Source organism: Mesoplodon bidens (assembly GCF_964165515.1).
Source record: "Mesoplodon bidens genome assembly, chromosome: 15".
In the NCBI taxonomy this organism is placed as follows: Eukaryota; Metazoa; Chordata; class Mammalia; order Artiodactyla; family Ziphiidae; genus Mesoplodon; species Mesoplodon bidens.
In genome coordinates, this window is record NC_138171.1 from 38,288,074 (window position 1) to 38,310,044 (window position 21,971).

The window sequence follows — 21,971 nt, forward strand, 5'->3', positions numbered from 1 at the left end:
GACTCTTAGCACGGCTGGTATGGAGGGGAAGGGGGTGGCCTGGGTCGAGGGAATCAGGAGGGCTGCCCAGACAAGATGGGACCTGGCGTGTTCAACTGCCTCTGCTGTGACCTTGAGCATGTCACTGCCTTCCTTTCCATCCCAGGGGACAAAGGCTGAAAGAGGCACCCGGGCCAAGCCACCGGGAAATAACCTGGGCACGGCAGGGGTGACCAGCCGCTGCACTTCCAGTTTCCCCAGCGCGTGGCGCGCCGGGCCTACGGTCGCTCAGGGCCCTGGTGTCTCCCGGGGATCCTCCCGGCGCCCGCTGAGTGACCTTGACCCTCCGGCCCGGCTCCTGTGCCCGGGTCTCCCGGGGCCGAGCCGCAGCTTTCTAATCCGTCCCGGCCTGACCTGGGGAGGCAGAGGGGCGTCGCGGGCAGCCAGGGGGCGCCGGGGCCGCCCCTCCTGCGGGCCACCCTGGCGGCGGGCGCTGCGGCGGAGCGCGCTCAGGGCGCCGGGCGCGGGGCGGGGGCACGGCGCTCCCCCCGCGGTGCCCAGGACGGGGCGCGGGGCGGGCAGGGCGGGCTAATCCCGTATGTAAATGGCAGCCAATGGAGGGTGGTGTTGCGCGGGGCTGGGATTAGGGCCGGGGCGAATGGCTGGCAATCTTACTGGGATTACAGAACAAAGAGCCTCCCTGCGCTCCCGCTCTCGGCTCCGCTCCCCGCGCCGCGCCCCGCCCTCCGCCGCAGCCCGCGCCGGGGGTGGGGGCCGCCGAGCGCCAGCCCCCCGGCCGGCCCGAGAGCCCCCGCCGGGCCCCCTCCCCGCCCAGCGCCCCGCTCTCCTCCTGCCCGCCCCCTCCGCCGCTCCGCGCCTCCCTCTGCCTCTCCTTCCCCCATTCTCCTGGATTAATTAAGGAGGCAGCGGCAGGAGTCTGAGTCCTGGCCGCGGGCCGGGGCCGGGGCGCCGCTGGCAGGAGCGCTTGGGGATCCTCCAAGGTAGGAGAAACTTTTGCGGGGGGCGGGCGCCGAGGCCCTTCTCCCCTCTCTTCCCACCCCCCCCCGGGGCCCCCGCCCCTCCCCCTCAAGGTGTTACAGAATCTGGGTCCGGCTTTTGGGTGCATTGGGAGGCACGTGACTGGGATTATAATTCGGGCCGGGGGAGGGGAGGGACGGCCGCCCCCACCTGCCAGGAGGGGGTGGCAGTCGGGAGCTGTCACCCCCCGGCCCTTCCGGAGGTAGGGGCGCCCGGGGCGGGCAGCGGGCGCCCGCAGGCTGCTGCAGTTGGCGAATGAGGTCAGTTGTGCTGCCCAGACGGCGGGCGCCAGTGTGGGAGCGGAGGGGGCTGGGAAGGCCGCGGCCCCCGCCCCCTAATTCCCCCCACCTCCGCCCTTCTCGGGCTGGGCCGGTCTCCTGGCCGGTGCCCCCCACTTATAGGCTGAGTTCAGGCAGGACTGAACAGGACAGCCAGGCAGGACTGCCCCGGCACAGTGGTTCCTGTTGGGGTCCCTGGGGAGGGGGCTGGCCTGAGTGGTGGCAGCTGAGCTCCTCGTGGGGTGGGGGGGAAGGAGACTCAGAGGATGGCAGTGGGGGTCGCAAAGCTTTCAGAGGAGCAAGTTGGGGATGCCCTGTCTTGGGTGGTCTCTGAGTTCCCGCAGATGGGTGGGGAGGCCCCTGGAGCAGCCATAGGATGCTGGATGGGCTTTGAGTATGATGGGCTTAATGCCTTTCCTGGGTTCCCCAGCTCCTGCCTGTGGCCAGGGAGAGGGGTGATGCCCCGGCCTGGGCCCAGGGCAGAGGGGGACAGTGCATCTGAGAGTTCCGCTCTCCTGGCATTGCTGGAGGGGGCTCGAGCCCTGGACATCTGGCCCTGTGACCCAGGCTCCCAGGACTAGACCTGGGCTGGGAGGCTCCTGTGTCCACATCACAGCCCAAGTGAGGGAGCTCGGCATGTAGGGGTCTCCTTGCCCAGCACGTGGGGAAAGCGATGGCCTTGGGTGGAGTATGGTGCTGTTGATGTGGGGCGTGGGGCAGGCCCGGACAGCTTCTAGAGGAGTGGGCATTTGCGGGGGCTTCTCTTACTGCCCACAGCAGAAGGAAGGGGTGGCCAGAAGCTGCTCTGACCCCACTGGCCATCGTCTCCCTCGTGTGTCTGGTTGCTCGGTGGCTAGGACTGCTGCTCCCTGGTACTGACCTGGGGCCTCCGGGCTGGGGAAGTGCCTCTGAGCAGCCCATTTATTTCAGCAACGTCATTCCCAAAGGGTAAGGGCATCGGCATCGATTATTTATTCAGAGTGAGAGGCAGTGGTGGTGGGGAGGCTGGTGACTGCTGGCAGGGAGGGGCCGGGCACAAGGGCAGAAAGGATGGGGGCGGTCAGGTGGCCATCAGGAGTAGGGGTCCAGGAGGGTGGGGGGTACACTCTGCCTTCTTCTGAACAGGGACCTGTGGACCAAGGGATAGATCTGGCCCCAAGGGGACAGGATGTCGGAGCACCCAATCTGCTTTTGGGAGGTGGGGAGCTTAAGACCACACCCCATTCTGTACCCTGCTCCGAGGGTGACCTAGAAAGTTGTGGCTCTGGCTCAAAGGGTCCCAGAGGACCCCAGCGGAGGAAGCGAGGCAGGGTTGGGACTCGGCCGCCACTCACTGACCACTCGTTCAAAATGTGGGTGGACTTGGGGGGAAAAGCTTGCAAAACTGGGTCTGGGAAGGTAGCATTGTAGGGGCAGGCTTAACCTACTTAAGAGGACCGTTCTCTAGATGCTGGAGGAAGGGTCATTTATTTGCAGTGTGCTTCATCTGTTCATTTAAGGCAGTCTCCCGGAGCTGGCTAGCCTTCTGACGTGGTTCCAGTTGTTTGATGCTTGGAAATAGTCGGAAAGGCAGACGTAATGATAGGGGTCTCGGAGACAACTGTTCTTGCAGCCTCCCTGTCTCCAGCACCCAGGGCGTCCCCAGTTTGGTAATGGCCCAGTTGTTGGAGACCCCGGGTGAGGATCTGAGGGTGATGTGCTGGGTGACAGCTTGGGGCTCTCGTGTCCTAAGCGTGACCTTGGGACCACAGACCGCATCTGCTGGTCCCTCCTCATTCCAGGTTCTGCTTCGTGTCCTCTGGCTCTCGTCTGCCCACCCGCTGCCTCCTGGGCCCATTCTTTGAAACCTGCAATCTTGCAGTTTTCCTGAATGGCCTTTGCACGTGCAGTTCCTCTCACCTCAGAGGTTCTTCCCACCTGCGGGGGCAGGGCTTCCTTAAATGGCCCCACTTGGTGAGGATGGGGGATAAGAGCTGTAGAATTTGCCTTTTTCCTCTCCTCTGTCAGGACTCAGCTGGCTGTCATGTCCTCCAGCAGGAAGCCTTCCCAAACCTTCACAGGACTGGCCAAGGTGCCACCTCTGTGTCCCCATGACATTCTGTCCTTCCCCTGTCCCAACATTGATCTTAATCAAGTGTTACAGGTCCCGACTGTACTAGGGACAGGGTGGGGACTGAGGCTTGCTTTTGGTTCCGTGGTGCCCCAGGGCTGGTCCCCAAATACTTATTGAGTGAATGAATGAATGAAGTCCTGCCCCAGGGTCCGAATTGCTAAGCACACTTTCTCGTGTTGTTCCTGAATTCCCATCTCTGGGGCAGGTTCCCACAATGGTTGGATCCCAGGGTCTTTCCCTGAGCTTCCTGCCCCGCATCCTCTGGGAGGCTCCTCACCCCATCACCCCAGCCTGTGTCTCCCCCAAACCTGAGCCTGGGGCTTTGCTCCCTGAGCGTCATCCATCCGGCATCTCTTGATCCTCCGACTCTCAGCCATTTGCGGACATCTCTCTCTTTGATGCCCTGCAGCCAGGACAGAGCCAGGTTCCTTGGGACAGACCAGGAGGGTGTGCCAGCTCCAGGGGTTCTGTGGAGGCCTCAGGGGGCACTGGGAACAAGAGCTGCAGGGTTAATTCACAAGTCCCGGAGAGCAGAGCGAGACCCAGGACCGAGGGCTCGGGATCCCCCAGGCGGATGTGGGGCCTATGAGATGTGACCCCTTGCGATGACTGGAAGGGAATTCCCGGCAGGAATTCACAAGCAGGGGCAGACGGTGGGGAGGATTGTTTTATATGGGAGGAGTGAAGGAGACAAACCTGGTCCGAAGACAGTGGCGTGTCACCCCTTTGGTGACAGGGGAGACTTCTGAGTGTAAATGTTGGGGTGTCCAGGTGAGTCCCAAGGGGAGCCAGCCTCGCTGGGCGCCCAGGTTCCTCATTTGCAGAATGTCTGGCTGGGACTGTCTCACTGGGGTCGATATTTCGTCACTTCAGACTGAGTGCTATGGGTTATGTCTGATGACACAAAGAGGCTCAGAGCGCTGGGGGAGGCTGGCGCATGGGGCCCAGCCCTTGTTCACTTCGGGGTGAGTTAGGTTTCCTGAATGAGCTGGGTGAGGCTTTGCTTTGACCAGGCACGGGCTTGGCGTGACTGGCGGGGGTGTGCCAGGCAGGGAGCAGAACTCTCTCTCCGAACTCCCTCCTGGTCCCGAGCTGGGCCTGGCTGACCCACAGCTATTTGTGTGCCCACCTGTCTCCCTCCTTCAGGACCACCTGCTCCGGGCTGCCAGATTTAGCCAGCTAAAAGAGGGACACCCAGTTACATTTGGATTTCGGATAAGCGACAGATAATGCAGTATTGGGGCTCTAAATGACACTAAAAATTTACTTCCTGTTTACCTGATGTTCAGACTGCACTGGGGGTCTTGTGTTTTTTTCTGGCAACCTTTCAGCTGCGGCCTCTGGGCAGTGAGACTGTTGGGGGCTAGGGAGGGACTCAGGGTGTGGCTGGGGCCTGGGGTTGGGGTCAGGACTCAACCTGAGGGTCGGGGGATGGTCTAGAGCGAGTCTGAATCAGGCAGCGGCGATTCTGATTTCCTCGGTTGGGCTTTCTCCTGTCTGGGGTCCAAGCGTCCAGATCTCCTGTTAGGCCTGGGTAGTGTGGGGCCTCAGGGATCCCCAGTCTGGGAGGCCCTGGTGTTCAGAGTCTTCTGTGCCACTGCGGTCCATACGGTGTGTGAAGAAGTGTTGGCAGAAGCAGGGAGGTTGCCGGGGTCGCCCTGTCTGACATCGACTTAGGATTTGCAGAGCCAGGCCTGAGCCCTGGGAGGCTGTTTCTCTGGTGCTCACCCCCGCCAAGGCTGGAGATTGCCCCTCTGGGGCCCCTGGTACGGTAGGGTCCTTGCTGGGCTGGTCACAGGTTTGAGGGGTTGTCCCTTTAAAGGGATGCCGGGTGAGTACAGCACGCTGGTTGCTGGGAATTACCTCCCCGCTGCCATGCCGCCATGCTGCCATCGGAGGCAGAAGCCCCAGCCCCTGTGTTGCACTGAGGCCCCTGGAATGTCGCGGGAGGGCCCAAGGCCAGGGAGTGACCCATGTCCCCTCCCCACAGCTGGCTGTGTGTTTGTGTGTAAAGTGGCAGTGATGCCCCCTCTCTGCCCGAGCCCGATGGTGGTGCTGTGGTTTTGGGGGGCTCAGTGTTGCATGGTGGAGGCTCCACAGAGGGGTAGGTGGGTCACACCGCTGCAGGTCTGGAGTGGAGACGGGGTGGGAAGCCAGAGGCGAGAGGTCCCAGCTTGAGGGCTTGGGGTCCTGGGCAGCTCACAGGTGCCCGGCCTGGCTGTGTGGTCAGGGAAGGAGGGACAGCTGAGGCCATGTGCCTTCCTGGCCTGTAGCTGGAGGAGACTCTTCAGGCTGCTTCTCTCCTGGAGGCTTGGGCAGGGCCAGGCCTGTTTGCTGGTGGGGTCTAGTGGGGTCTCAAGGTACGTTTTCTGGCTACTGGCAGAATTGCCCTATGGGGGGGTCTGTATCTGTCCATCCATCCATCGGTCACTCTACAAGCTAGTGAGAAACTTGCAGAGGCACCAAGTCTGCAGGGTCTCAGGTCCTGGCATCCAGCCCCGGGCCTGCACGTAGGAAGGGCTCACCCCACGTGTTATCATATATATTGTCAAGGGATGAGGAATATCTGGTGAAATGCCCAGGGCTTAAGTGTGCCGTCCAAGGAACTCGACCAATGCATGCATTCACATAGCCCAGCCCCTGTCAAGGCATAGAACATTCCATCCCTCCCAAAGGTTCTCTCAAGCCTGTATGCAGCCAGGCCCCTCCCTTCCCCCAGCCCCTGGCCACCCCTGATCTGGTTTCTGTCTCTATGGCTTCGCATCCTCCAGAGCGTCACATAAATGCAATCACACGGTATGCGGCCTGCGTCTAGCTTCTTCCATTCCACCTAATGCATTGTCGGGGCATCGGGAGCTGGTCCTTTTGGTGGCTGAGTAGTACTCCGCGGCACGGCTATACCACAGAGCTCTGCCACTCTTCTCGTGGAGGAGAGCTGAGCTCCGGCTCGGGGCTGCCCAGAGGAGGGGGTATCTTTTCCTCATGTTCACAAAGACACCCCCTCCCCACCCGCTTTGAGAGCTGACCCTCAGCCAGGATCGCTGCACACTTCTGTCCGCAGAGCTGGAATTTCATCCTCCGTTTCTGGTGACTTGCGCAGACGGGGAGCTCCCGATGAAATTACACCTGCCTGCAGCCGCCCTCAGGGCTGCAGTCTTCCACCCGCCCATCAACCAGGTGGCTCCCTGGACAATTGATGCTCTGGGGGCAGAGGGTGAACCTGAAGGGAGGGAAGCTCTCTGTGCCCGGTGGTGTCTTGCCTGTCTCTGTGTGCCCCACTTGCCCAGGAGTCTGGGGGTCTCTGGCAGTGAGTCCCTGGTCCCCACTTCTGTGGCTCTATAGTTTGGGATACAAATTCTGTGTTTTCCTGAAACAAGTGGATCTGGAAGGAGGGCAGGCAGGAGCATGATTTAGGGTCAAACAGAATGGGACTGTGTGACCTCGGGTGAGTGACACCACATCTCTGTGCTTCAGCGTGGTCATCTGTGAACAGAACAGAGCATCTGGTTTCCAGGGCCAGCATGAGACTCAGCAGGGGTCACACAAGCCACTGGGCTTCCACAGAGCCCGGGACCCCACGGGGGAAGGAGGTGGGGACATGCGGGCTTCCAGCACCCTGTGTCCCCCTCTGAGTTGGAGTAGGGCCACTTCTATCCAAGTTACCTGTTAGGGCTCTGAATGAAACATTGGTTGACACACATCTGAGATCCACAGTTGGCTGTGGCTTTTCTGAATGTTCATGTGGGCGGTAGCACTGAGATTTCGGATGGTCACAGAAGCTTCTGGTCAGGCCGATTCCAGCTCTGCCGCCTGCCTGCTGCGCGTGGCTTGGATGGCTGCCGTCAGCTGAGCCTCAGTTTGACCATCTAGAAAACGGAGGCTGCACTGCCTGTGGGCTCATGAATGGCGGTCCCTGAGTGAAGGGGGGCCCCCCAGGGGTCGTGGCTTCCTAAGGAAAGGGAGCACCGTGGGTGACGGCAGCATGGCCTGCATGGGTGTCTTGAGAGGTTTGGGGGGTTTTAACTGTTGCTTGTGAGGAAGTCATTGACTTTTCCTGATAAGCCAGCTGGCCCCCCCTCCACCCCACCATTGTCCCCTCCCCCATGTCCTCAAAAGCTGGACCCCTGAGTCCCACCCTTGGGCTGTGCTTGGTGGAGGGACCATGGCAGGCTAGCCCTGTGCAGAAGGGCCCTCGGGTGCCCCTGGGTGGCTCCCTGGAGCAGGCAGGACTCCTGCCTGCCCACCCACCCAGCCAGCTCCAAGGTGGTCCTGGCGGGCTCCAAGGGGGTCTTGTGACTGGGCCCATCTGGTGTCTCATGTTTATCCAGGAGCTGGTTTTTCAGGTGTGGTGGCTTTCAGCAGAGAGGCCCAGCTTGGGAAAGGTAGGGCCTCTGGGAAGGAGCTAGGTGCCCCCCTGTTCACATCCCTGGCTGGGGGTGCAGCCCTCTGGGTGGATAGGCTAACCACATCCTCCCTCTGATCCTGGTCCATTGCCCACCCGCCCGCCCGGAGCCAGCCACTGCCTCAGATGCTCTGTTCTCTGCACATCCAGGGCGGGGAGATGCTCCTGGATGCCCTGGGTGGGAGGCCAGTGGCCCTCCTTGCGGGCAGGCTCCTTTGGCTTCCTTAGAGCTTCCCCACTTCCCAGCAGGGTGCCATTTAACCATCAGAGCCTTTGAAACCAGACAGGCAAGGGTTCGAGCCCCAGTGCTACCCCTCACCTGCTGTGTGTCTTCAGGCGAGTGACTTTCCCTCTCTGAGCCTCATCTGAACAAATGAGGGTGGTTATCCCTGCATGACAGGGTTCTTGGGAGGATCCGCCTGTTCAGTTGGGAGAATCTGGTCCCCATCCCAGTGACACGATGATCCCAGAGGCTGGCCCCTGGAGAGCTCCAGGCCTGCCCAGAGAGGAACTGGACGCCGTCACTCCCTGCTCTGCTCTTGCCTATTCTCCCCTCAGAGCGTGGGCTGTGCCGTGCCTGAGTCTCTGTTTCTGTAAGCTGGGAAAACCCCAGGGGTAGAAGTGCTTAGTCCCCTTGGCCTGTCCACCTCTCAGACCCTTGGGGTGGGTGATCAGGCATCCCGATGCCAAGCCCTACCTTGGTGCTGGGCTACCTGGGGGTATGGGCCCCACCGTACTTCCCAGTGGGCCTGGGGGCAGCCTTCAGGAGGTGGCTGGAGGACGGGTGGGATTCAGGAGTAGCCTGGGGTGGGCATTCTGGGGTGGGGCGAGGTGGGGGCAGCAGTGTAGGAAAGGGTCCAGAGATGGGAAATGACACTCCAGAAGGCCTTCCGCGGGGACCAACTTGGGGGAGGGCCTTGTATTGGGTCCAGGTTAAGACCTTCATCTGATTGCCTCACTCCCAGCCAGGCCCTGCCTGTTTCTATGATAGCCATGATGAGCTTCATCAGTTTTCAGAACATACTGCGTTCCCGTCTTGCTTCACAATGTGCTACTGCTTCTCCTTTAAACACGTTTTACTGCTCCCCATCCATTTCACTGGGCTAATTCTTGGCAGGTCCCAGCTTGGATGTCACTTCCCTCCGGAAGCCCTCTCTGATGTCCCCTCCCGGGTCTGTGTTAAGTGCCCCTCCTCTGTGTTCCTACAGCTCGGTGCCCCTCACCTGCTGTGTTCCAACTGGCCTTGTACTTGTCTGTCTCCCTCCAATGGGTCAGGGCCGTGCCGCCCTGCCTTCCGCATCCCCGCCCCCAGATCGCTGCCTGACACAGTGAGTGTCCTGTACCAACTTGTTAAGTGAATTAGAAGCAAGCTGGGTGCCGGGACATGTGGGGCGGGGCCTTGGAAGGTCAAGGGGCTTTTCTACCCTTCCATCCCAGCTCTCACAGGCTCAACCCATTGTCCCCAGTTGCTGCCTCTACTGGCCTGGCGGTGCCTCTCAGAAGCATCCAGAGGGTAATGGCAATGGTGGTGGGGGGCACTGTGTGCAGACCAGTTTGGGGGGTTCCCCCTCCGTGAAGTGCAGCTGGTGCGTGTGGAGAGAGCACAGGTGTGAAGCCTCAGAACAGTTAATCCCCTGGACTATTTAGACACACGCTTTTGTGCATGCATGTGCGTGTGCACACATCTGTGTGGTGATCCAGAGGCCGCTGGCAGCGACCGTGCCCAGTAACTTGACGTTTAGCTGAGTCCTGACCACCAGCCTCAGACGCGTGCTGCCCAGTGTGCGGAGCCCCTCTAGTCCCGGCGGGTGGCACAGGCACGAGACCATCAGTTACGTGTTTGGCTCCAGGTAATAGAAAACCCAAGTACAGAGGCGTAAACAAAGGGGGGTTTATGTATTCCCCCCAAGAAGAAGCCTGTGGGTAGGTCCTCAGAGCCTCGGGTTGGGGCTCAGTGGTGCCTTTAGGGACTTTGTTCTCTTCCTCTCTAGCACGTTGGATTTTTTTTTTTTTTTGAAAATTATTTCCTTTAAAATGCACACTTCAGGACTTCCCTGGTGGTCCAGTGGTTAAGACTCCGTGCTTCCACTACAGGGGGCCCGGGTTCGATCCCTGCACAGTGCGACCAAAAAAAAAAAAGTAAAATGTACACTGCAGTGTGTTTTCATATATTCATAAAGTTGTGCAGTGTTCACCATGGTCTAATTTCAGAGCGTTTCATCACTCCAAAAAGAAGTCCTGGCCCGTTAAGTAGATACACACACACCCATCCCCTGGCAACCAGTCGGGGTCTGTCTTTCAGGATGTGACTTCTGCCCAGGGCTGGGACCCAGATCTCCTGTGGGAGCCCCTGTGCCACCTTCCTCAGGCACCCTTCTCCCTCCCCTACTCCTGAGCCTCCTGGATGGGGTGTGCCACAACCCTTAGAGCGGAGGAGACCTCGGGATACGTTGACCTCTTTTCCTTTTCAGATGGAGAAGCCGACGCCCAGGGCTGGGAAGACACGTGGCTAAGGTCCCCGGGTTACAAGAATCAGGATCCAAACCCACATCTCGTGACTCTTGGTCCAGGGCTCCCTGTCCCCTGGCAGGTGCCCCGGAGCCTCCCCGGGCCTCCTCTTCAGGAGGCTGTGTGGGCGCATTGAGGCAGGGCAGCTGGCGGGAGGTCTGGGGGCAGACCGTGGTGGGTGGGGTGGGGGAGTGAGAGTGATCAGGGTACAGGGAACACCCCAGGTGAGGAGAGAGGAGAGTCCGCAGCGGGACCTGGTGGCTGTAGGTTCTGCTCGGAGGTGGGAGGCAGGAGGCTGCTGAGCAGTTGATGCAGTAGAGTGTAGGCGGATGGCCCCTGGGACCAAGCAGGAGAGAGGGGCACTGATTTCTGCCCCCGGGAGCTCATGGTGTCACCTCGGGGAAACCTCAAGCCTCATTATGTGTCCAGGGTAAATCCCAGCGGACTCCGTCCTTGGGATCTGTAGAATGGGGCTGACGAACTGGAAGGACCCCCCTGGAGCCCGGGGGCAGGGGTGGGCAGGTGGAGTATCGTGGGTAGTGACGCTCCTGGTACGAGGTGGACCCAATCTTGGTGATGCGGGTGCTACATTTCTCTGGTGTAATGTTGAGTCACTGCCTGTGTGGGCCGCGTCCGTCCTCATGGCGCTGTCGAGAGCTCTCGAGGCTTCCGTGAGCACGTGGGGTGGTGGGCAGGTGGGCGTGGCACAGAGCTGGTGCTGGCTAAGGTCCAGGTGCCCACCACCCACCTTGGGGAGCCAGTTCAGAGCTATGTCAGTCCCACCAGGAGGGTTCTCACTCTTCAGGCCTTGGAGGGCCGGGACCCCGGAGCCCAATGGGAGGGGACATAGGGATGCCAGGGGCAGGGCCTGGGACCCCTCCCTGCCGGCCTGCCCCTCTGCAGGGACAGAACTTTGGAAGAGGAGTGATTTTCTCATCCCAGGCGTCAGACAGGGTTTCTGTTTTGGAAATGAAACCAGTGCCTCCTTGCTCCCATTTTTTTGGCTTGGCGTCTGCTGCTGCAGATGTGAGGGCAGACTGGGCGACCCCAGGTCATGGAGGGCTGACAGCTGCCAGAATTCTCCACACCGTCTCCACAACTCATCCCAACATCCCGGAAGGTCCGCGATCTTGGCACCACCCTCTGCCCTGTTTTTGGCTCAGAAAATTACATCTCCGTATCTGTAGGGTCCCTTCTGGTTGTCAGGACCCATGATGACTCCGGGAAGCCCTCCTTGGGCCTCACTGCGACCCCAGAAAGGAGGCCTGGCCCCTGTCCTGAAGCCCCTCACTCTCTTGAGGGAGGCAAAAAAGACATTTTGGACTAATGAACCAAGGGAGGACCCCTCAGCCTTTCTGCAGATACCCGCACACCAGCCACTGGGCAGTGAGCCGTGCTTGGGGGGCTGCTCGGGGGAGGTGTGTGGGTGTCGGGCACATGTTTGCTTCTGGCAGACTTTGCTTTGAAGCTGGCCTCGAAGTCTTCCTGCTGTGTGACCTTGGGCAAGCTACTCAGCCTTTCTGAGCATCCGTGTCCTCATCTGTCAGATGGGTAGAGTTGTGCTTGGAGGGTTGCTGTAGGGGGTTGAAAGAAGGATGCTAACAGCACAGCACTGGGTGGTCACACATGGCTGCTGATAAGGATGGCCATACTGTGAGGCTTCGTGGAAAAGTGGGGTTCAGCCAGGACCCAGGCCAAGGTGGGATTTGGATAGAAAGGCTCCGTTGGGGCCTGGCTCTCACCTCCCACCACTGCTCTGAGGAAGGAAGCAGCAGGGTGCCATAGGTGTCTATGGGAGGAGGAGACTGAGGCCCAGAGAGGGGAAGCAGGTTGCTCTACGTCACACAGCCCCGGTAGGTGGCACACCATCAGTTAGACCCAGATCTCCCAAGGGCTGGCCCTGTGCACGCTCCCGAGACCATGGGCTTTTGGAAGGGGGGGCTGCCCGTCAGCAGTGATCTGGCCCTAAGGAGGGAATGGGGTGACCTGGGCTGGGTTCCTCCAGGCTCTCCCAGTCCCTGGGGTTGGGAGAGAAGGGCAGGCACCGGTCACTTTATTGAATCACATCACCTGGCTGGAGCTTTAGGGAAGCCCCAGGTTGTCCCCGGTGGATCGAGGTAGCTAGGCTCCCCTCGCCCAAGCGAGGGTGGAGATGGGGGCATGAGTTTGGAGAAGGAAGTGGTGTCTGTGCACCAGCCTGAGTACACACAGGAGGGGAGGGCCAGGGAGAGGAGCGGGCATGTGGCTTGGAGCCCTGGCTCCCCCTGGCTTGTGCAGTGGAGGGCGGGTCACTTACACGCTGGGCCTCAGCTGTCCAGTGTAGGGTGGATGATGATCTAGATCCTGCCCTCCTCCCAGGGTGCAGGGGCCTCAGATGTGATGGTGTGTGAAAGCAGCTGTGGCCAGGGAGGGGTGATCAGTGTGCACCTGTGTGTGGGAGCCTGTGAGCGTCCCGCCACAAAAGAATGCGTGTCATCCCTTGGTGACCTGGTCATTGATGTGAACCAACTCCCTCATCCTGCAGGGGCAGGGATTCACCATGACACCCCCAGGATGGACCGTGTGGCTCCATCTTCCCCGTCTGGTGGCGTTCCTCGTCCAGAGCACACAGTGGGTCTGCAGGTGATACTTAACTATTTGTGAAAGGAATGAATGGGACTTGGGGCACCAGCACGTGTCAGCCATGAGATGTGTGCGTGAGTGTGTGGACAGAGGGTACAGGGACCTGGGGAGGCAGCAGGTGCAGTTGACAAATACCTGATGAGTGGACCTCTGAACGGAGGGGGGCCTCCTCTCTCATGTGTGGGTCACCATTTATAACCTTTGGCTTCCCTTTCCCCACCTGGGAGCTCTGGGGTGGGAACTGGGCCTGAGTCACCCCAGTTCTGGGTCCATGTCATAATAGGTGCAGTGAAAATACTGTGCAATTAGTTAGGGTCCTGTGGCATCCTTCAGGTGGATAAGGGGCTCAGGGGGGTGGACAGGACTAGGACTGGGGGAGCCCCCCGGAATGGGGAGGGCAGGAGGAAAGGGTCCTGGAGTGTATGTGGTCAGGATTTAAAGGAGCAGGAACAGGGGACTTCCCTGGTGGTCCGGTGGGAGCTCTGCGCTCCCATTGCAGGGAGCCCGGATTCAATCCCTGGTCGGAGACCTAGATTCCGCACGCATGCCGCAACTAAGAAGTCCACCTGCCGCAAATAAAGATCCCACGGGCCGCAAGGAAGATCCTGTGTACTGCAACTAAGATCCCTGAGCAGCCAAAATAAATAAACAGATAGATAAATAAAACATTAAAAAAAATAGAATGAAATAAAGGAGTAAGAACAAGAGGGTGAGGGGGCTGGAGGGCATCCAGGTTGGGGGTGGTGCCTGTGGACAGGCCAGAAATGAGGAAGGGGTGTGAGGGGGCGGGTGACTCAGATGACTGCTCTGGAGTAGATCAGGGCAGGTATAGAGGCCAGATGCCGGGGAGGGGTTGTGGTGGTCCTCCATCTGAAGCTGAGAACTTGTAGCCCAAGTTCTCCACTTACAGATGGGGAAACTGAGGCTCAGAAATGGGTGGTGCCCAGGCTCCACTTAAGGGTGTCATCAGGAGTTAGAAGCTAGGTTCCTTCCGATGGGTTCCTGGGACCCTTGCTCCACACCCCTGGTGGCTCACAGGTCAGGGGGCCGGGTTGAGTAGAAGCCAGAAACAGGAGGAAGGAGGGCAGGGCTGGGTTGCCAGTTGGGGTGGGGGCCTGTGAGCAAGCCCAGCAGCCCGATTAGCTCACCCACAAGTGATTAGCTTTCTTCCGCCCAGCCTTTTCCCAACAAGACAGGGCCTGGTGCTCCTCATCCAGGTTTCTCATCCTTCTGAGAAGGCCTGTTTACGTCTGGGAGGGGGACTCTCGGGAGATGCGCTTGCCCCAGGGGCTGGCACCACCTAGCTTCTTCCCACCGTCTCCTGACACCCAGCCCCTGAGCTCTGCAGATGCCTGAGAACCAGTGCTGCCACTCAGCTCAGTGATGAGCTGCCCAGGGTCAGCCAGCTCCCCTGATGCCCAGCTGAGTGCCAGGCCTGCATTTCCCACCCAAGTCCCCCCGGCACGTAGGGGAACAGAAGGGTCCTTGTGCTGCCTGTCAGGAGCCCTGGGTGAGCTGACCTGGAGATGATGAGACAGGTGATGTCAGGAGGAGACAGCCACTCAGCAGGTGATGTCAGTGCGAAGCCGTCATCACCGTCATCTCGGCTGCCTCTTTAACGAGCCTGTAGGATCTCCAGGCCGGAGCCAGACACTTTTCACACGTTATCTCACGCGTGATCCTCTCGATGCTGAGAGCGGCGCATTTGGTGGTGCCATTTTGCTCAGGAGGAAACACGTGGACAGTTTGGGTGCCCAATGGAAGTCACAGGCTGGTGAAAGCTGGGTGGACTCCTGATCCCAGCTTTGGTTGACCCCAAAGCCCAGGCACTTCCCCCCTCCTCACGCCGAGAGGGGCAGCCAGGGCAGCAGGGGGACTCAGGCCGGCTGGGTGCAAGTGTGGTAGGGTTGGACGTGCCGGGGCAGGGCCTTGGATGCCAAGGATGGTGGAGTTTGGCTCAGCTTGGTTTTGCCTCCCCCTCACTCTTCAGACTTCTGGTTCCTTTTAGTGACTCATTCATCCACCCAGCAAGTACTATGGACTGCCCGCTGTGGTTCTGGGGGACAGCCGTGAACAAAACAAAATCCCCTCCCCACGTGGGCACGTCCTGTTGGGGAGGCTGGTGAGACCAGCACTCTCTCTGCCTCCCTGGCTGGTCTTTGGGTTCCAGCCTCCGCTGACCGGCACACACCTTCCCGTCCGATGGAACGAAGTGGCCGTGGGGTTGGCACTCTTCATTGTCCTGGATTGGCAGAGGGCTTGGCACAAGGGTTCTTGGGCCTGTGTCCTGGACTCAGAGGCTTTGGGGTCCATCTGGAAGGACCCGGGAGGCCTGGTCCCCAGCACAGACTGTGTCTCCATCCAACCCGATTGGTTCCAGGTTTTCTCATCCTAAAGGATGAAGCCCTTTTGAGCCCTCCCCACCCCTCCTTTCTTGCCCACACCCCACGGCCTCCACCTGCTTCCTCAGCCCTCTACATCTGCTCCCCTGGGGTCACCCATTTGCCGCGCCTCCCACCCCCGTGTGTGTGTTCCTCCAGGCTCCTTGGCCAGCCTCCTGACCTCTGACCTCCACCCTTTTCCGCTCCCCTGGCTCTCTGACTCTCCCTTGTCTTCAGTGCCCCTGATTTCTCCCACTATGTTCTCCCTGGCACGCTAGGCCTTTGCTACTGCTCTGCCGCATGTCTTGCAGGTCTTGTCCCTTCTGCCCAGAGCTCCCAACCAAGCCCAGCCCCTGATCACCCACGGGTGACAGGTGTCCCTCGGGATCCCAGAGTCAGCCTCTAGGCCTCCTGTCCTCCTCCCTCTGTTCCCTGCTGAGCTGGGGGCACCCTCATCCGCTCTATCAGCAGAACCAGAAACCCGGGTGTCACTCTAGGCGCCTCCCTCTCAGGACAACCCCCATCCACTCAGTCACAAAGCTCTGCCCTGCTCAGTGATCACATCCATCCTCTCCTCTGTCCCACTGCCACCATCTGCCTCAGACGTGGCCATCCCTGGCCTGGACTCTTGCAGAAGCTTGGTAGCTACCAGTTCCCCATCTCCAGTCCTGCTCCCTGTAGTTCACCTGCCAGGACCCCCTAAACTAACCTTGTCTTGCCCCCGCCCCAAACCTGCTGGTGGTTCCCATCCCCTAAACGATGACCTTCCAAGGTCCTTGACCTGGGCCCAGCAACCGTGCCCATGTCTTCACCCACCACTTCCTGCCCTGTCCTGGACGTTCCAGCCACGCAGAGCCAGGCCTGTCCCCACTCAACCCAGCGCTCTGCTCAGGCTCGACCAAGACACATGGGCGGCCCTGGCTGGTGGTTGGGTTTCCTGAGCAGCCGGTGATTTGGCTTTCCTTCAAACGGTCCTGCCTAATTTGGCTTTCCTTCAAACGGTCCTGCCGTATTTGCTCAGCATTTTATTCCAAGGAGGTGGGCCCTGCGGGGGCAGAGCAGTCATCCCCCTTGTAGGTGAGCGGTGCCTGGGTATTGCTGCCCTGGCTTTGCTGCTCCCCTTCAAACTCCTGCTCCCACGTGACATGACACTGCAGTCAGCTTGGGTATCGCCTCCTCCAAGGAGTCTTCCCTGATTCTGCCTTCCACCATCCTGTGCTTCTTGTGTGTCACTTTTTACCTTTGACGGAAGTATAATTTACTTAACAGTAAAATGCATAAATCTTAAGTGTCCGGCGTGATGAGTTTTAACCTATGTATATGCCCCGTGTAACCACCACTCAAATCAAGAAGTGTCACCCTATGTTTTAATCTCTTTTCTTTTTCTAAGTCTGTTTTATTGTAACTATCCTATCTCCTCCCAGCCTGGGATTCTCTCTAGGGCAGGAACACCTGCTGTCTGTCCCAGTGCTCTGTGGAATGAAGTGTGATGGTTTTGGCGTGTGTGTGCATATGGTCATGTCCCCACATGCGTGACCATGAGTTGGGGGTGGGGTGTGGCAGAGGCTGTGCCCATGGGAACTGGTGCATTTTGAACCTGGCTGGGGGCCCTGCTGCGAGGCCAGATGCCCCCTCCTCAGCTGGGAGAGTGCCTGATCCCGCTCCCCAGCCCAGGGCCTCCGCAAGGACCAACACCCCTCCCAGAGAGGCCCCAGCCGGCTGGCAGCCTGGAGATTAGTCTCCAAGGCCACGACGCCAGTTGCCATGGGCACGCGGGCCCGAGTCAGGATTGCGATTCCTCATCCTGGTCACGCAGGCGGTGGCCGCCCCTGCCTGCCCGCCAGGAGCCGGGCTTTAAATAACGAAATGGAAACCTGACCCCCGGGGAGCTGTCTGCCCACCGGAGCCTGGCCTCCCCTCCCGCTGGGACAGGCCCCTGAGGCGACCCAGACACCCGCACACTGCCAGCAGCACCTGCCCCGTCTCTTCTGGGGCAGAGCCTGGGTTTGGGGGTTCCCTTCGTTGGCTTAGCGCCCTGAGCACAGGCGTGGCCCTAGCCTGGTACTCAGGAGCCCGCTCTGAGAAGAGAGCTCACCTTCATGAGCCCCCATCCCCACCTGAGAGGGCTAAAGCCCCACCTTCCAGAATCCAGAGCTCAGCAGGGGCGGGGCTTCCCACGGCCAGGCCCCAGCTCCTCCTCCAAGCGGAAGGCGGGGAAGGCACAAGGCCTCCCTCATTTCCCCAGGAAGCAGCATGATGCACGTGTCTGCCCTTTGCCCGGGCCTGGGCTGCTTTCCTGTCTTGGGGGTGGGGCAGCACGTGGGTTGGTTCTTTAAAAAAACTTTTTTTTTTTAAGAATGAGGTTTCTGTTATTTCTTTCCAAATTGAAAAAGTCATACTCCTCACCTCAGATCATTTACAAAACGCAGAAGAGGAGAGAAAGTCACTCGTGGATGCCGGCCACGGAGATGAAATGTCTGGAGTCTCCATCCCAGGCTTTTCCGTGAGGTCATTAGTCTGTATGATGCCGGTTTCAGCTCCAGTGGGGCACTTAGGTTGTCTGTCATTTCCCTTTTTTATGTGTTGGCGTGTGTATTTCCGGATGTAGGACATGCTTTGGTGAAACGTTTTTGTACATGAGTCTTTGTGTTTTGGATAATTTTCTCAGGATAAATTGTTAGGGAATTCCCTGGCGGTCCAGTGGTTAGGGCTTCACACTTTCACTGCCGAGTTCAATCCCTGGTCGGGGAACTAAGATCCCGCATGCCTTGCGGCTCGGCCAAGAGAAAAAAAAAAAAAAAAAAAAAAGGATAAATTGATTAAAGGACTGGGTCAAAGGGTGGGAACTCAGTTAAAGCTCGGTTAAAGGAGACGTGTCAAGACAACTTTCTTGTATGTTGCGTAACTGGGGATCCCAAACCTGTCTCTTTAAAGCGGTTTATTGAGGGGGGGACAAAGCTATTTATTACGTCAGCAGCTCGATAAGTGTTAGAAAGCAGGTCACCCAGGTAACTACCCAGATCAAGTTTGGAGCATTCCCAGCCCCCCCCAGAGGCCTCTGTCATGCCCCCTTACAGCAGCCAACCCACCCCACTTCCCTGCCAACATGACCACCATCCCGACCTGTAACATCAGAGTTTGGCCTGTGTTTGAACCGCACATAAAAGGAGTTCTGCAGCGTGACCTTTCACACCTGGATTCTTTCATCGTATTGGAGAGACTCGGCCGCGGCATGGCGTGTAGCTGTGTTTTGTTCATACATCTGATGTCTTTTTCAACAGATCAGGCATCAGGGAGAATGCATTGGAGGCAAACACATGGGCAACACACTGAAAGCAGGATACCATCTGGATTATTGCCCGTCTTCAAAGACATAAAGTATGTCTCCCTAAAGGCCCTGCTCTGGTGAATAAGAAAGACTCTGCAGCCAGCACAGCACTTAAGCTCATGGGAGAGCACGCCGTGTTACGGGATGAGCTTGCACTGAGTGTGCAGGGATCTAGGGTACAGTCCGTCCCCTCTGGGCCTTGGTTTCCCCAGAAGCACGTGGAGGTGGTCGGATGGGGGTCCATCCAGCTCTGAGTGCTATGACATTGTATACTTAAAAGCACTAAGAGGGCTTCCGTGGTGGCGCAGTGGTTGAGAGTCCGCCTGCCGATGCAGGGGATATGGGTTCGTGCCCCGGTCTGGGAAGATCCCACATGCCGCGGAGTGGCTGGGCCCGTGAGCCATGGGCCATGGCCACTGAGCCTGCGCGTCCGGAGCCTGTGCTCCGCAATGGGAGAGGCCACTACAGTGAGAGGCCCGCGTACCGCAAAAAAAAAAAAAAAAAAAAGCACTAAGAGTCTCTTTTCTAAAGTGGGTGAAGTTTGGTCTCGTGATCCTATTTACCAACTTGCCTCACTTTCTACATAAAGCAAATGTGAGCTGTCTTTGAGCTCTGCCCACATTACCCCGAGGCCAGGTGACTTGACAGAAGGATCTTTGCAGATGGTGCCTGTCTCTCCTTTAAAAACTTGCACAGACCCTCTCTAAGAGGCCTTGATAAGTGGGCAGCTTCTACTTGAAAACCCCCAGGGATGGGGAACCCCGGGGCCCACGAGGCTCCTGGTCTTCCATTTGGAGACAGCCCTCCCGGTGGGGTAGCTTTTCCTGTGTTGAGTCAAAGCCTGTATCCCTGTAACCTCTACCAGTGTGACATGAATGCACATGGACTAGTGTGGGGCTTCAGGAGCCAGTCATGAATCAAAGATTGGGGAGATGATGGGCATCACCAGGCCTGGCATCATGGGTCCCCTTGATAGTGTTCGGTAAATGGTAGGAGCTACTGTTAGTGTTCTTATTACTTTTTAATTGTGGTAAAATACCCGTCACATAAAATTTACCATCTTAACCATATTTAAGTGTACATACAGTTCAGTGGCTTTAGGTACATTCACATTATTGTGCAACAAATCTCCAGAACTGATTTCTTCTTCCCAAAGGGAAATTCTATCCCCCTTGAACACTAACTCCCCCTTCCCCCTCTCCCCAGCCCCTGGCACCCACATGTGACTCTGCCTCTGTGACTTTGACTACTCTGGGTACCGCTTATAAGTAGAATCACACGGTATTTGTCTTTCTGTGACTGGCTTGTTTCTCTTGGCATAATGTCCTCAAGGTTCATCCATGTGGTAGCAGGTGTCAGAATTTCCTTCCTTTTTAAGGCTGCATAATATTCCATTGTATGTATAGACCACATTTTCTTTATCCATTCATCCATCAGTGGACACTTGGCTATAAGTGTCCATAGACACTTGGCTATGCTATGTCCATAGCATAATGCTGCTATGGACATAAGTGTATAACTATCTCTTGGAGACTGATAATAATAATATTAATAAAAGAATATTTTTTTTTTTTTTTTTTTTTTTTTTGCGGTACGCGGGCCTCTCACTGTTGTGGCCTCTCCCATTGCAGAGCACAGGCTCCGGACGCGCAGGCCCAGCGGCCATGGCTCACGGGCCTAGCCGCTCTGTGGCATGTGGGATCTTCCCGGACCGGGGCACGAACCCGTGTCCCCTGTGTCGGCAGGCAGACTCTCAACCACTGTGCCACCAGGGAAGCCCTAAAATAATTATTTTTAATTATTATAAATTATTATTATTATAATAAAATAATAATATTATTTTATTATTATCAACATTGCTATGATATAGGATCTCAAACCTGGGATGGATCTGAGAAGTCACCTCTTTCGATCCCTCCTTCAGTGCTTGAGTCGGTCCATCCAGTATCCTGCTGAGACTTCTTCCGGCCTTGGATGCATGCCAGGGGTGGGATGAGAGCCCTACTACCTTCTAACACGTCTGACCATCTGAGTGCCAGGAACTGGGGTGGCATAGGGTGGAGGAAAGAGGCTTTGTGAGAGGGATCATGGTAGAGGGAAGCTCAACCAGCCATCTCCTCTGTCTCCAGATGACCCAGTAGAAGGAAGCAGGTGGGGGCTTTGGCAGGAGAAACTCGAATTTGATGCTTGGGCCAATGTTCGTGCATGGCAAGGATTAGGGGATGGTGATATTTATCAAGAGAGTCTTGGAGACCGAGGTCTATAAGAATAGATTCCATTTCAATTGACAGGAATTAATCCCTCAACAGTGCAGTGAGGTACATCCGATTTGCCCTGTTTTCCAGATGAGGAAAGCAAGGTTTGGGGAGATTAAATATTTTGCTTCCTGGAAGGAAGGGCTTTTTCTCCTTGAACGGTGCCCGGCACTGGGGCTTTTTTTTTAAAGGTTATTGGATTGATTTATTTTTGTTTAGTTATATCCCATCTTATTTCAGAAGGGATTTGAATGATTCATAAAGAAACATAAACTATATAGCAAGATGGTTGGAGGACTTCCCTGGTGGTCCAGTGGTTAAGACTTCGCCTTCCAATGCAGGGGGTGCAGGTTCAGTCCCTGGTTGGGGAGCTAAGATCCCACATGTCTTGCGGCCAAAAAACCAAAACGTAAAACAGAAGCAGTATTGTAACAAATTCAATAAAAATTTTTAAAAAGACAGTAAAAAACAAAGGTTGTGTCCTGACACGGAAGCAGAAGTGAGCCTAAGTTTGATAAAGATGCGTGCTGTGGAGTCTGTTTCCATTAGGATTGTGTTCAGTTGTAAGTAATCTGATAAACAGAGACTTAAGAAGTGAGGGTTGGGACTTCCCCGGTGGTCCAGTAGTAAAGAATCCATCTCCCAGTTCAGGGGATGCGGGTCCAATCCCTGGTTGGGGAACTAAGATCCCACATGCCGCAGGGCAACTAAGCCCTCGAGCCGTGACTACTGAGCCCAGGCACCACAACTAGAGAGAAGCCAGCACCACAACGAAGAGCCCACGTGTCGCAACTGAGACATAAATAAACAAACAAACAAACAAACAAATATTTTTTTAAAAAGTGAGGGGTTTGTTTCCTCCTATAATGAGAAGTCTGGAGGCAGGTGGCCCAGCCCTGGGGCAGCCTTCTGGGACTTTAGGGAGACCAGTGCCTTCCCTTCCCTGGCTTTTCCATCCTAGGTGGTGGCTTTGGTCATCCTGAGGTACTCGGGACTGTGGGCCACTAGGCAGCAGGTGGGAGGGGTGGGGCAGCCAGTGCCTGCTCTGTGGGCAGGAGAGAAGAGGG

General features: G+C 57.6%; 1 protein-coding gene across 6 annotated transcripts in view; it reads left to right on the forward strand.

The window, feature by feature from the left end:
• The first annotated feature begins 728 nt into the window (after window positions 1-728).
• The window catches only part of GTF2IRD1 (GTF2I repeat domain containing 1), a 114,107-nt gene continuing 92,864 nt past the window's right edge, over window positions 729-21,971 (forward strand). For 3 of the 6 annotated variants that reach the window (XM_081257607.1, XM_081257605.1, XM_081257608.1), the window contains exon 1: window positions 729-980. The gene's annotated coding sequence lies outside the window, so the exon portion shown is untranslated. The remainder of the gene's footprint in view (window positions 981-21,971) is intronic. The other 3 variants (XM_081257604.1, XM_081257606.1, XM_081257609.1) reach the window with 1 other exon arrangement.